At 47.9% G+C, this 15,790-nt stretch overlaps 1 long non-coding RNA gene across 1 annotated transcript in view; it reads left to right on the top strand.

Moving 5' to 3' along the window:
• Positions 1-10,058, top strand: part of LOC125927869 (uncharacterized) — a 25,452-nt gene extending 15,394 nt beyond the window's left edge. Inside the window, exon 3 of the long non-coding RNA XR_007459482.1 lies at positions 9,402-10,058. This is a non-coding gene — a long non-coding RNA (uncharacterized LOC125927869). The remainder of the gene's footprint in view (positions 1-9,401) is intronic.
• Positions 10,059-15,790: the final 5,732 nt, after the last annotated feature.

Genomic DNA, 15,790 nt, shown 5'->3' with positions numbered 1-15,790 from the left:
GGCGCCTGGGTGGTCAGTTAATGGGTGGTCAGTTAAGCAGTTAAACTCTTGCTTTAGGCTCAGGTCATGTTCTTGCTGTGTGTGAGTTTGAGCCTTGAACCAGACTCTGCGGTAACAGTGTGGAGCCTGCTTGGGATTCTCTGTCTCCCTCTCTCTCTGCCCCTCTCTGGCACTCATTTCTCTCTCTCTCTCTCTCTCTCACTCAAAATAAATACACTTAAAATAAAATTTAAAAAATAATAATACAAAAGAAGAACAAAGGAGTGGCCATCACATCTGTGAGTGTTCTGAGAAATCATTGAAATTCACTAAAATTATTCTGACAACAAAAATAGCAATGACTAGCATGTTTTGCACATGCAGCAATGCTATGTTTGTTCCCTTTATAAAAGAAACCCTCTGACCCCTCTCCCCACAAAACCCAGTCCTGAGGTTGAGGCCTGAATCATTACACATCCCTTGGACAGGCTTGACCCAAACCAATTCAAACAAAGAAAGCAGAAAGTGGCCAAACAGCCAAATTCTTGGCTTTCACCAAGTTCCTAAACGGGCTTTTGAAACTCATGGCAGAGATGATAATCTTGAAAGCCAAGGCTTTTGATGTGCAAGATTCACAAAAGAGAGTTTTTTTTTTAATGTCTCTTGGATTGGCTAGACTTGGTAAAACAGCATCGACCGTAAGCTGATGAGCTAGTCCATTTTTCTATTCTTTCTACTTGTTTTGTTTTTTTTCTTTTTTAAATTTTTAAAATTTTATTTTAGAGAGGAGCGGAGGGAGTGGGAGGGGCAGAGAGAGAGAGAGGAAGAGAGAGAATCCCAAGCAGGCTCTGTACTGTCAGCACAGAGCCCGACGAGGGGGTCGGTGTCACAGCTGTGAGATCGTGACTTGAGCTGAAATCAAGTCAGACTCAACTGACTCAGCCACCCAGGTGCCCCCGTTTTTTTCTTTAAGTAAACTCTACACCCAACGTGGGGCTCAGCCTCAAGATGCTGAGATCCAGAGTCACATGCTCGACCGACTAAGCCAGCCAGGTGCCCTTATTCCCTCTAAAATTTTCAGATTAAAAATTCTGCTACAGTTAGTTTTAATCTGGAAGCCGGTAAACCTGCAAGAAGGTTATTGCAATTCGGCAGCAAACAGCCGTTTGCGGAGGGGTGGCCAAGATGGGGAAGATTCAGGAGGTTGGAGAGAAACGGAGGGATATCTGGTGGTAGCCCACTGGACTGTTTCCACATCTCAGGCCTGAAATCCCCATGCATTTCGCTCCTCCTTCACTTTGGGAGCTTCAAGCCTGCAGCTGGGCCCTTGGGGAGACGCAGAGAGAATACAATCCTAGGTTGGCCACTGCGGTGGTTTCCGAGAAGGGTCTCTGCCCTGGACACCACCTGCTGCGAGGGGACTTGAGGTACATCCAGATGCCTTTGGGCTGCAGTCCAGGTGCCCTGGGAACCTCAAAAGGTTTTCAGTAGGCCGTGGACTGAGCTGGTTTTCAAAGTCCCCTCTACCCCAGCTCCTGCACGGGGCAAGTTGGAGCGGGCTGCCTATGAAAATGGACCAGTTAAGAAGCACCTCAGCATTCCTAGTGCTTAATATAGTCACCCTTTCTTCTTTCTTTTTTTAAGTTTATTTATTTTTGAGAGATACAGAGAGAGCACAAGCGGGAGAGGTACAGAAAGAGTCTGAAATCTGAAGCACACTCCAGGCACTGAGCTGTCAGCACAGAGCCCGACGTGGGGCTCAAGCTCACAAACCGTGAGATCATGACCTGAGCCAAAGTCAGACGTTCATGCGACTGAGCTACACAGGCTCCCCACACCCTTTCTTATTTCTGAAAGCAACCCTGTGCAATGGGAATTGGTTTCCTCATTGGGAAAGCAGGGAATCTGAGATCAGAGAGATTGAGTGAAGGACCCAAGGTCACACAGCAATTAATTACCTGTAAGGTTGCCAGATGAAATGCAACACACGCATGGAACATACTTATACTAAGAAGTTATTCACTGTTTATCTGAAAGTCAGATGTAACTGTGTGACCTATGCTTTGATTTGCTAAATCTGGCAACCCTAATTACTGACCCAGCCAGGATTTGAGGCCAGGGTCCCACTCCAAAGTCCTGGTCCTTCCTCCAAATGGCCCCAACTCTAAGGCAAGCATTGGCTTTGGTTCATCTCCATATTCCTACTCATTGCCTTACTGGGGCCTTGCCATCAGCCAGAGGGTCCCCCGGAAATGTTTGTCTTGTGAGTATAGACGTGGGTGAGCAGGGGCACCTGGGGGGGCTCAGTCAGTTGAATAATGCTCAGGTCATGATCTCAAGGTTGTGAGTTCGAGGCCTGTGTCAGACTCTGTGCTGACAGTGGGGGAGCCTGCTTGGGATTCTCGGTCTCCCTCTCTCTCTGCCCCTCCCTCTAAATAAATAAATAAAACAGAAAAAGAAGTCGGTGTACAATGTCAGAGAATTTGGAGACCTTTCTGGAGAATCCAAAATATTGGTATAGTGATCCTGGTATAGTGGGTAAGAGCACCCATTCTGAAGACTGGGTTCAGGTCCTGCCACTGTCACTTACCTAACAACTGTGTGAATTTGGGCAAGTCACTTAAGCCCCCATGCATCTGTAAAACGGGGGCGGTAATCCTAGCACTAATAGTAATAACCTTCTTCATAGGACTATTTCTAGGACTGTTTCTAGTAAACTCACATAACACCACGCATCATATAGAGGAAGATCATGGGAAATGCTAGCTGCGATGACGAGCCAAGAGTAAGATAAAGAGGAAACCAAAATGCATAAACCCTCCTCACCCTGCCAAGGGACGCCCTGAGAATTCTTTTCCAGGGTGGGAATCGTTTTACTCCCTGTTGGCTCTGTTGGGGGTGCATAGACCTCTGCTCCCAGAAGGGGGCGCAGTAAATATCGCTTCAATAAGCGAAGGAGCCAGGAGAGGAGTTTCTCAGGGACCAGAGTCCACCTCTTACAATAACCCCAAACCAAAAGAATCCCACAAAGGCAAAAGCTGTGTCAGAGGGCAGTAATCTGAGGGACGACTCCAGAATGTGACAGTGGGTTAGGCCAAGCATCTCTTATTGAAAAGGGTGTGTGCGTGTGTGAGTTTTCTAAAGATTTTATTTTATTTTATTTTATTTTATTTTATTTTATTTTATTTTATTTTTATTTTGAGAGAGAGAGAGCACGAGTGGGTGAAGGACAGAGGGAGAGAGAGAGAATCCTAACCAGACTCCATGCTCCACGTGGAGCCTGACATGGGGTTCGGTCACACGACCCTGGGATCGTGACCTGAGCCTAAATCAAGAGTTATTCACTCAACCGACTGAGCCACCCAGGTGCCCCTAAAGGTTTTATTTCCAAGTACGCTCCACACCCAATGTGGGGCTCGAACTCAAAACCCCAAGACTGAGATCAAGAGTCACATGCTCTACCGACTCGGCCAGCCAGATGCCCCCAAACGATTGTGTTTTGAGACAAATGTTTGTTTGCTCAGAAAAAGCAGAGAAGGGGTGTGGGTGGCAAGCCACAACAAATCCTGCCATTAAAGCAAAATTAGTACAGGTCTTAAATTCCAGAGGTTACAAAACAGCCTGGCTGAGGTCATTCATGCCTAATTATTGTGCCTAATAATTACCTTGACTAATTAGAGCAAAGGTTTTGGAGTGTGTTTCTATTCCCAGACCTTGAGTCACCAGTGACCCAGAATAAATCCTTTCGCTCTATTTGTGTCCTGCATCTTCCACATGGAAGCACCCTCGGCCAACCCCTCAGGGAAATTCCAAAGGCCCCATTAATTAATATTTGGAAAACAATGCAATGTGTATATGTCAGGCCTATAGAAACATGACGTCAATATATTTTGTATGTTGGGTTCATTTATTTAATTATTCAACTACTCTCCAGGGGCACATACTATTTATTAAGCTCCTACACGGAGCCAGTCCCTGAGATAAGAAGTAGGAATTCAAAGTGAACAAGACAGATGGGCCCCTGTCCTCATGAAGCTTATAGTCGCAGATGGTAAGTAAGTAAAGCAACAGAGAAAATTATTACAAACTGTTAAGTGCTATGAGGAAAACAAACAGATCTCTGCCAAAGGTACTAGTAGGAGAGGTGATCACGGTCGCTTCTTGGAGGAGGTGGTCCGCAAGCTGAGACCTGAAGGAAATAGGCGGCTGAATCTATATGGGAGACCCGACAGGAGGGAAAACACAATGGGCGGGCAAGGGTGGTGAAGCACTCACGACCAGCATAGACTTTCTGGGTTTGAATCCTGCTCTGCCATTGACTTACGGGAGGATCTTGTGTGAGTTGTTCGCCATTCCTCCACGCCTCAGTTTCTCCATCTGTAGAGCGGGGATGACGACACTTGTCTCGTGGGGCTGTCATGGAGAGTCAGCGAAGGGATATTTGTGAAGCACTTAAAGCTTTGCCCTGCACGGATCACACGCTGGGTGCAGGGCGGAGAGACTGAGGCCTCAACCCCCAACTGCTGTCCACACCTGATGGGTGTAACGTTGGAACTTCAGCTCCCCGGGGTTTCCAGGCTGAGCCAGAGCGCGCCCCCGCGTGGACAGGAGGGATGCAGGTCCTGCAGGGCGGAAGCAGGGAGAGAACAGGAAACCATCTGGCTGCAGGACAGCCAGGGGAGCGAGGGGATGTGTCGCATCGACACCCTTACGTCCACGGTGATGTGTGAGAGAGAGAGAGAATCCCATGCAGGCTCCACACTGTCAACGCAGAGCCTGATGTGGGGCTCGAACTCACGAAATGTGAGATTTTGACCTGAGCCGAAATCAAGAGTTGAATGCTTAACCGACTGAGCCACCCAGATGCCCCTCTGGAGAGTCACACTTGTGGAGGCCCTTCACCTGAGGAAGAAGGAATCAGCAATGTGGTCCATCCCTATGATGGAATAGCATTCAGCCGTAAAAAGGAAAGAAGGTCTGATACTTGCTACAAGGCAGACTGAGGCTCCAGAACATTACCATAAGTGAGGGAAGCCAGACACAAGAGGTCCGCTGGTTCTGTACTTCCGTTTATGTGAAATATTTAGTTGTTTATTTTAAATGTTTATTTACTTTTGAGAGAGAGAGAGAATGTAAGCAGGGACGGGGGAGGGGCAGAGAGAGAGGGAGTGACACAGAACTCCAAGTGGGCTCCAGGCTCTGAGCTGTCAGCACAGAGCCCGACTTGGGGCTCGAACTCACCGGCTGTGAGATCACGACCTGAGCCGAAGTCAGACGCTTAACCGACTGAGCCACCCAGGTGCCCCTATATGAAATATAAAATATTTCAGGATTCAAACCCAGAAATACATAATACACAGAGTCAGAAAGCAGACTTTTGGTTGTAGGGGATGGGGGAGTTTGGAGAACAGGGAAATGAGGGGTGACTGCTTGGTGGGTTAAGGGTTTCCTTTTGGGGTGATGACACCTTGGTGGGGTGCCTGGGTGGCTCAGTCAGTTGAGCATCCGGCTTCGGCTCAGGTCATGATCTCACAGCTCCTGAGTTCAAGCCCCGCATCGGGCTCTGTGCTGACAACTCAGAGCCTGGAGCCTGCTTCGGAATCTGTGTCTCCCTCACTCTCTGCCCCTCCCCCGTTCACACTCTGTCTCTCTCTCAAAAATAAACATTTTTTAAAGATTTAAAAAATAAAAAATAAAATAGTTTGGAAGCAGATGCAGGTGATGGTTGCACAGGAGTGTGAATGCACCAAACATCACTGAACTGTTCACTTTATTTTTTTAATGTTTATTTATTTTTGAGAGAGAGAGAGAGAGCCAGAGCATGAGCGGGGGTGGAGCAGAGAGAGGGACACACAGGATCGGAAACAGACTCCAGGCTCTGAGCTGTCAGCACAGAGCCCGACACGGGGCTCGAACTCATGGACCACGAGATCATGGCCTGAGCCGAAGTCGGATGCTTAACCGACTGAGCCACCCAGGCGCCCCTGAATTGTTCACTTTAAAGCGATTAACACTGGGGTGCCTGCATGGCTCAGTGAGTTGAGCGAGTGACTCTTGGCTTCGGCTCAGGTCATGATCCCACAGTTTGTGAGTTCCAGCCCTGCACTGTGCTGACAGTGTGGAGCCTGCCTGGGATGCTCTCTCCCTCTCTCTCTGCCCCTCCCCTGCTAGTTTATAGAACTGTCTCCATCAACCCTCTTGACCCTCTGTCCTGCCTCACCGTTGGATTCTTCACCCTTGCAGACCTCTGCTGGTCTCCAGCTGATAGTACAATGTCATATGTTACAATGTGACCTATACGTTACAATGTAATGTATACATTACAATGTGACATACACAAATTTGTTCATTGTTGTTTTTTCTCCCTGGAATGTAAGCTTCATGGGGGCAGGACTTTTGTCTGTTTTATTTACTACCACATCCCCTTGCCTGGCACATAGTAGGTGCTCAGTGAATCCTGATTAGGTGGAGGAACCTAGCAAGATAGGCGTTAGCATCTGCAGTTCACAGACGGGGAAATGCAGGCTCAGTGATTTGCTAAGGTCCCACGATTAGTAAGTGGAAGACAGAATTTGAAGTCGGGCCATCTGGGGCCACGGCCCATGCTGCAGGGAGCTTTCCTTCATCAGCTTCCCATTCCCTGCTGGGATGAGTTAGAAGTCAGAAAATTAAAGACGTACAGGCCATGACTCATGTCTCAGGCAAGGAAGAGGGAAATCATGACCCGGAGCTGAGTCATCGTTTCTGCTTCCCTGTGTGCTGACTCTTTCATACTCTGGTTCTTGGCCTCGCCGGGCTCTTCCCTGGGGTGAAGCCAGGGGCTCAACATAGTCCAAGGTTCCTTTCTCATCTTGACTCTGCCCTCTTGGCTGGGACAGTCTGACCCAGGCAAAACCACACATTCGGTCCAGGCCAGCAGGGCCCAGAGAGACACGTAGATCCCGGATGCAAGAATCCGAGGCTCCTGTAAGGTCTGAACCCTGGCAGCGGTAAAACCTCAGAGAGCAGTCCAGCTTTTAGGTTTTCTTGGATGGATGGTGCCGGGAGTAACTTATTTTAAAACGCTAATTAAATCTAAAAAAACAAAAAAAACCCTGGGGTGCCTGGGTGGCTCAGTCACTTAAGCATCCGATTTCAGCTCAGGTCATGATCTCAAGGTTTGTGGGTTGGAGCCCCGCATCGGGCTCTGTGCTGACAGCTCAGAGCCTTGGAGCATGCTTCGGATTCTGTGTCTCCCTCTCTCTCTGTTCCTTCCTTGCTCAGTCTCTCTCCCTCAAAAATAAATAAACATTAAAAAAAATTTTTTTAAACTTATTTAGCAAAACATGGAAATAAAAATAAGGATAGTAAAAAAAAAAAAAAACCCACTAATTAAGTCACTTTTTAAAAAAGAACACAGCCTTAACATCAGAAAGAGATGGCTGTGAAACCCAGCTCTGCTGCTTATTAGCTGTGTGCCCTTGGCATGCTACGTGACTATTCTGTTCTCCAATTTCCTCACCTGAAAAATGAGGAAATATTGTCTGCTTCCCAGGTTTGGCAAGAGGACAGAACAGGACATTTCTTTCTTTCTTTTTTTTTTTTTTCATTTAAAAAAATGTTTATGTGTTTATTTATTTTTGGGGGGGGGGGGGGGGCAGAGGCAGGGAACAGAGTATCCAAAGCAGAAAGAGGGACAGAGGATCCAAAGAAAGTGGGCTCCACGCTGACAGCAGTGAGGCTGACGTGGGGCTCGAAATCACGAACCACGAGATCAGGACCTGAGCCAAAGTCGGATACTCAACTGAGTGAGCCACCCAGGTGCCCCTCTTTTTTTTTTTTTTTAAGTTTATTTATTTTGAGAGGTAGGGGAGGGGCAGAGGGAGGGAGAGAAAGAATCCCAAGCAGGCTCTGCACCATCAGCACAGAGCCCGCTGTGGGGCTCAATCTCACGAACCATGAGACCATGACCTGAGCTGAAATCAAGCTTAACCAACCGAGCCACCCAGGCTCTGCTACAACAGAACATTTGGAGTGAGGGCCATTTAGCCAGTTTGTTCAGCCTAAAGAAGGAGGAAAATGTGACTTAAGGGCATAAAGAGCATGGACTGCTGAGGCCTGAGGCCCAAGGCAGAAATGGGAGGGGGGGGGCAGTTGGAGGTAACAGGATTCTGGGCGTGGGCCCCTGTCTGGCCAGTGAGTCAAAGCTTGAGGCTGGACAAGTGGTTTAACCTCTGGCAGCTTTCCTTTCTCCACCCCCACAAGAGTGGGGGTTGGGCCTCCACTAGAGGCCAGTCCCTGCTAGACCCTGCCCTGTCCCTCACAGAATGACAGTATTCCACAAAAGGAAGCCTGTGAAGGGACATCACGGTGGGGGATCTGAGGGCAGGGGGTTAAAACTATTACTCTGGTCATACACAAACATATTTTTGTGAAAGACTCTAACGATTCAAATCGATGTACAGCAAAGTACGAAGTTCCTTGCTATCAGCTTCTGCCATCAACAGTTTGGAGCACATCCTTACAGCCTCTTTGCTCTGCATTTATGTGGATTTGTGCACAGGGCTATCAGCTCACGCCAACTGGGCACTGACTACATGTCAGGCACTGCTGAAAGCAATTTACATAGGTGAACTGATTTAATCTACATGACCATATGCCACGAATTCCATAATCTCTCTTTTACACAGGAGGAAACACCAACCCATAGGGGTGAGGTAACCTCCCCAAAGCCACATGGCTTCAGAGACGAGGGGCTGGGATTCGAACCCAGATAGCCCGGCCCCAGATTCTATACACATGACCACTGCATTCTACTCTCTCTTTTTAGAAATTTTTTAAAGTTTTTTTTTTTTTAAGTTTATATATTTTGAAAGAGAGACAGCACAAGTGGGGGAGGAGCAGAGAGAAAGAGCGAGAGAGAGAATCCCAAGCAGACTCCGAGCTGCCTGTGAACTCACTGCTCAAACTCACAACACCCTGAGATCATGACCTGAGTCGAAACCATGAGTCAGACACCTAACTGACCCAGCCACCCAGACCGTCTCTTAAATATTTTCTCTTTTCCACAAATGGGATCATACCTCCTGCATTTTTTGCATGTTGCTGTTTGCACTTGATACATTGTACTTACTTACTTACTTGCTTGCTTATTTATTTACTTACTTCAGAGGGTGGGGAGGGGAGAGGCAGGGACAGAAAGGGACAGATGACCTGAAGCGGGCTCTGCATGGACAGCAGAGAGCCTGATGCAGGGCTCGAACCCACGAACTGTAAGATCATGACCTGAGCCGAAGGCAGACACTTAACCGACTGAGCCACCCAGGCGCCCCCGTTCCTGTACTCTTACCAACACTAGCTGGGTACAGCTTTCACTTATCACCCCTGGATGGGAGAGGTGGGAATGTTATTTCTTGTTTGATGTTTTACTTTGCATTTCCCAGATTACCAGTGAGCTCAGGCATCTTTTCAAGTGTTCATAAGGACCATTTCCGCATCATCTTCTGTGAGTGGAATCTTCTGTGAGAGTCTGTGGATATTTAACGTGTCTTTCTCAGAGCATCCTAATTCCATCCAGTAGTGGCCATTTATGTTCTGTTTTATCAGTCTCCTGTAAAGTCAGATTCACAGCCTTTGACCTAAAGGAAGCCAACAGGTGGACTCCTCCGGGCCATGCTGATTGGTTGAGGACAGGGCTCATGACCCACGAAGGGTCAGCCAGAGAAAACAAGTCCCCATTCCTTGATATCTTTTCAAGCTATTGGACAGAGAAACTCTGCCTTCCTCTACATTTGATTCAGTGAAGTGGCCATGTAACACCCAGAGGAGCCAGGAAATGAAACCCCACAGAGAAGGCAAAGCTGACGAATGCAGAGATTCTGAGTCCGGATGGTATTATCTGAGCTGCTGGGTCCAGCCTCGTCCAGAGACAAACTACGCTTGAATTCCCTGGTGGTGTATAAATGAATACATTCTTTGTTTCAATTATCCTTATTTTTTGTTGTTGTTTTAATTATCATTATTTTTAAAGAGGTTAGGACGAGATGGTTGGGTCTTTCTTTCTTTCTTTCTTTCTTTCTTTCTTTCTTTCTTTCTTTCTTTTTTCATTTCCCATCTTGCAATGCATCCTAATGGATCTTCACGCCCAGAAAGAAGAAAACAGATTCACATTCAGCCAAACTGGGCTCTCCAGCCTGAAGGCTCACAGATGCGCTTCTAGGCCTGCCCAGGAAAAGTTAAGTGCAATTTTTTTTTTTTTTTAATGCTACACCAAATGGAAGGAAGAAGCCCCACTGTTTTGGAGGGAGGTAAGGTGGGCATAGAAAAGAGAATGCTTGCCTTGGCAGATGCTTAGAGACTTATTAAACACGCAACAACAACAAAAAAGGAGCCTTTGTGATCGGAGCAAACGGCAAGGGCGGCAGGCATGAACAGACTTTCTCATTACTTTTTGTTTGACTCAGGTTTTCTGGCATGGGGGTGGGCCATCCGTGGGCTGGAGCCTCTCCTTTCTGGAAAGAACCAGAGCTCTCACCAAAGACAGGAGAGCCTCTTCCACATTCTGTGAACAATTGTCTTTGGATTCTGATTTTTCTTCTCCAAATATAAATGACTGCTCTTGAGATTAGTCGGAGGTCCCCAGGCTGGGAGATGGGAGCCTGCCGACCTGCTGAGAACACTGCTGGTGGTTCAGCAGGTAGCAAGAGCTGGGAAAGGGCAGAAGTAGAGCGGAAAGAGCCGGGGATTCCCGATTTCAACCCCTGACGTGTTAGCTGCTCCCCAGTGCCCCTCAACTTATTGCCACCGGGACGCTGTGTACTTTGCTCCCAGGTGCCGTGGCTCAGGAGTTCAGAAGGCGCGTCAGCCACGAGGACTTGTGTCTGCTCCTCCTTATCCAGGGCTTCCGCTAGAAGACGCCTGAAGGCTCCCTCACTCCCACGTTCGGTGGTCGAAGCTGCATGCAGGCTGGTCCTCAGTTTCTCTCCACATGGGTCTCTCTGCGTGGTTGGTTTGGGTCTTCAAACAGCGTCGTGGCTGGGTTGCAGGGCCAAACATGCCGAGAGAGAGAGCGAGAGAGAGAGAGGAGAGAGAGAGAGAGAGAGTCAGCTGGAAGTTGTATCATGTTCATGACCTAGTGTTGGAAGTTAAATAACATCACTTCCCCCGTGTTGTATTAATTGAGGCAGTTACAAGGTTCTGCCTAAGGTCAGATGGAGAGGAAATAGATCCTGTTTCTTGCCAGAGAGCCAGAAGGTTCTGGAAAGGCACATGGGACCAGAGATATTGCTGTGACCATTTTTGGAAATTATAGTCTGCCACGCTGACTGCATGAGATACCAGGCAAGTTGATTTATCTCAATGGCCTCAGTTTCGTCATCAGTAAAATGGGGATAATAATGGTATCTACTGTGTAAAGAAAGAATCACACAAAATAACGTATTTATAGTCCTTAGCACTGTGCCTGTGATACAGCAACTGGTCAGTGAAAATCAGAGTTTATTGGTGGCCACCTGGGTGGTTCAGTCGGTTAAGTGTCCGACTTCAGCTTAGGTCACGACCTTGTGGTTTGTGAATCGGAGCCCCGCGTCAGGCTCCATGCTGACATCTCAGAGCCTGGAGCTGCTTTGGATTCTGTGTCTCCCTCTCTCTCTGCCCCTACCCCGCTCGTGCTCGCTCTCTCTCTCTCTCTCTCTCTCTCCCTGAAAAATGAATAAATTTTTAAAAATTTAAAAATTAAAGAAAGAATAAAATCTTAAAAAAAAAATAATGTAGAGGCTATCGTTAAAACAATAAAAAAACACCACCAAAGAGCGTGAGTCACTAAGAGCAAAGCTTTCGCCGTCACCAATCCCGCTGTAACGTGACAAACACCATTAACAGTTTGATATACATCCTTCTATATATTTCTATAAATTCTAATAAATTTCTATTTATTTCTATAAACTTGTTCGATGAGTTGTGCCCAATGTGTGTTCTACAAAAATGAATGTGCACACAACATGTGTCTTTCCACAGCGAGATCATCCCGTGTGTGCTATTTCACTACACGTTAGCATGTCTGGGAGATCAGGGACACCGTGTTGCATCACTCCAGAGGGCATCTGGGCGGAGAACGCCATGCGAGATGTGAATGGGTCCAAGAGGAGGCATCACAGGCCACACCCACACCAGGAAGATTCAGCACTGTGGACAGGGGCAGGCTCCCTCCTCCACTCTCCCTCCCGGAAGTAGGTTTATGGCAGACACAGATGACTGAGATGTAGACGTTGCTCTCAGGTACTCTTGAACAATAAGTTAATAATACATGTAGGGGCGCCCGGGCGTCTCAGTTGGTTAAGTGTCCGAATCTTGATTTCAGCTCAGGCCACGATCTCACGGTTCATGAGATCAAGCCCCACGTCAGGCTCCACACTGACAGCACGGAGCCTGCTTGGGATTCTCTCTCTCCCTCTCTTTCTGTCCCTCCCCAGCTTGTGCTTTCTCTTTCTCTCTCTCAAAAATAAAAATAAGCTTAAAAAAAAAAAAACAATGATATAGGGGCTCCTAGGTGGCTCAGTCGGTTGGGCGTCCGACTACGGCTCAGGTCATGATCTCGCAGAGCGTGGGTTTGAGCCCTGCATCGGGCTCCATGCTGACAGCTCAGAGCCTGGAGCCTGCTTCGGATGCTGTGTCTCCTCTCTCTGTTCCTCCCCTGCTCACGCTCTGTCTCTCTCTCTCTCTCAAAAATAAAGATTAAAAAACATTTTTTAATTAAAAAATAATATATATGGATGACATCCTTACTCGAGAAAAGAAAACAATGCCCATAAAGAGAATCATTAACATTTCTTGAGTGCACTGGGCTAAGCACTCTGATGCGTTGCCTCAGCGAATCCTCATACCCACACTATGGTGGAAATGGCGATCTGATTTTATGGACGAAGAAACAGAAGCTCTGAAAGGTGAATTAACAGGAGCGAAAGGTTGTGACCTTACAAGTACACACCATGCTGCCTTCCAGGAAAATCTCGAGACACGGTATCTGGGAGGTCAGTGCCTGTGGCCAGGTATGACACTGGGCCAACTGGCCTCAGAGGTTAAACCACATCCTCCCAACAGATTCGCCTGTTGTCTGACTGTTTATTCATGCTGCAGCAAGACTCTGCTGAAACCCACTCATCTTTTACTTTTTTTAGCACTGGGACAATGAACACGTGTCTCGTGGCGCGATGTGGCTGTAACACCCTCGAGGGCCACAACCACATCTTACATCGGCATTTGTGTGTGGAGGCATCCAGAGCAGGACGCACTTGTTCAGGGTGTCCAGCCTGTTTGCCTGAGGACATCCCAGGATGACCTCTGCTGGCCTCCTCTCGCCCCCTGCTGTCTGCTTTCCGTATTGCAGCCAGCATCATTTTTTTTTTTTTTTTAACTTCGTTTTTTTCTTTTATTTTTTAAGAGACAGAGTGACAGAGCATGAGCAGGGGAGCAGCAGAGAGAGAGGGAGACACAGAATCTCCAAAGTAGGCTCCAGGCTCTGAGCTGTCAGCACAGAGTCTGAGAGCTCGATGCGGGACTCGAACCCCAGGAACCGTGGGATCATAACCTGAGCCAAAGTCACTCGTTCAACCGACTGAGCCACCCAGGTGCCCCAGCATCATCGCTCTTAAGTAAATGCTTATCTGACCCTCCTCAGGCCACCTGCCAGACTTGGGGGGGGGGGCACTCAGAGCATCCTGCCCCTTCCCCCTGCTTGGTGTTCAGGCCCCCCTCATGCACTGAGCCTGCCGACCGCTCCAGATCCCTGTTCTGCTCCCACTTGAGAGTTTGGGGATGCCAGGCTGCTGAGGGCTCCTGTGCCCCACCACGGTCAGCCGCGTCCAGCTAGCCTGTCTCCTGATGCGGACGCTTTCTCTGCAGCTCCTGGCAGGTCTCCCGGCTAATCTCACCTGGCACCTCTTGTCATCTTTCCCATGCCCGTCCATAGCAGTAGGACATTGCTCTGCTGGTGCCCTCCCAGAGCTACAAGTCATTCTCCAGGAGGCCCTGAAACACCCTTCACCTTCCCTGGGTGAACTGGGAGAGCCCAAGACTCTGATGACCACAGCCTCCCCTGTGCTCTTCCTTTCTTCTCCACCTTGTAGAAGTGTCTCCTAACCTGCCTCTACAGACACCAAATCTTCAGAGGCCTCAGATCCCAAGGTACATAGAAGCAAAGGCCAGACCTCTCCCTACCCGAGCAAGAAAACAAGAAGTGGGACGGGGGCGCCTGGGTGGCTGAGTCACTTAAGCATCCGACTTCGGCTCAGGTCATGATCTCAACGTTTGTGGGTTGGAGCCCCGTGTCGGGCTCTGTGCTGACAGCTCAGAGCCTGGAGCCCGCTTCGGATTCTGTGTCTCCCTCTCTCTCTGCTCATGCTCTGTCTCTCTTTCTCTCTCTCAAAAATGAATAAACATTAAAAAAAAAAAAAAAAAACTTAAGAAAAAAAGAAGTGAGACAGAATTGGAGCCGTATGTGCTATCTTAGTCCGTTCGTGCCACTATGACAAAAATACCGCAGCCTGGGGGGCTTATACGCATTTACTTGTTGCCGTTCTGGAGGCTGGGGGGTCCAGGATCAAGGCGCTGGCACATCCAGTGTCTGGAGAGGGGCTCTTACTGGTCCCCAGACGGTGTCTTCCCTCTGTGTCCACACCTGGTGGAGAGACAGCTCTCAGGGTCCCCTTTACGAGAACACTAATCCCAGTCACGGGGTCTCCACCCTTCGTGACCAATCACCTCCCAAAGGCCCACCTCCTAACACCATCACATTATGGGGCAAGATTTCAGCTTACGAATTTGGGGAGGACACAAACATTGTCTTCTTTCTCATACTGAGTTGTGAAATCCTGTGTGTTTCTTATACTATCAGCACATCTCACTTTAGGGGACTCCCCACATTTCAAGGGCTAGGTTGGTTCTTGGCTCCCATACGGAGTAAGCACAGCTCTAAAAGACTGATTTTCAATGAGAAGTGGCTGCCCCTCCCAGGGAACATTTGGGAAATTTGAGGAGCCCTTTTTGGTTCCATAGTTATTGGGGCACCACCAGTATTCAGTAGGCATCAGCTGGGGATGGGAAATGTCTTGCAATGCATCAGACAGTGCCACAAAATGAAGAGTTGTTCTGGGTCCCCTATGTGACTTCTGAACATCCCACTGACCCTTCATGAAGGTGGTAAAAAAAAAAAAAAAACAACTCAAAAAAATCCTATAAGCTTTGAACCTACTTATGTTGTATGCGTAATCACAAAGTATCTTTTGTACTGTTTCTTTCTTTTTTTTAATGTTTACTTATTTTTGAGAGAAAGCAAGGTAGGTGCAGAGAGGGGGTGGGGACAGAGATCCAAAGCAGGCTCCTCACTCACAGCAGAGAACCCAATGCAGGGGATGAGCTCATGAACCATGAGATCATGACTGGAGTCGAAGTCGGACACTCAATGGACTGAGCCACCCAGGCGCCCCTGTACTGTTTCATTATATCGGGAATTTTGCAGAAAGTTAAATCCTGGAAAGATCATGTTCTGTTTTGTTTTTTGGGGGGGGGAATTTTACCAAGAGTCGTCCACCATTTTGGAAACTCATATCCCCAAACATGAGATATAGAAATATATAACATTAAAAAATATATTATATTGTATATGTATATATACTTTCCCAAATGTGATATTTGAGTGGCTACAAGACACATCCCTATCACTTGGAGCATCTGACTGCTTCTCTTAAGTCTTTCAGAACAGTTGTGGCTAAGCATTTACTTATACAGGCACCTGGCTCGCTCAGTCAGAAGAGCATGTGACTCTGGATCTTAGTGT

The sequence above is a fragment of the Panthera uncia genome, chromosome E3 (genome assembly GCF_023721935.1).
Source record: "Panthera uncia isolate 11264 chromosome E3, Puncia_PCG_1.0, whole genome shotgun sequence".
In the NCBI taxonomy this organism is placed as follows: domain Eukaryota; kingdom Metazoa; phylum Chordata; class Mammalia; order Carnivora; family Felidae; genus Panthera; species Panthera uncia.
The sequence above is the reverse complement of the archived record's forward strand: the minus strand, read 5'-3'. Positions and strand labels throughout refer to the sequence as shown.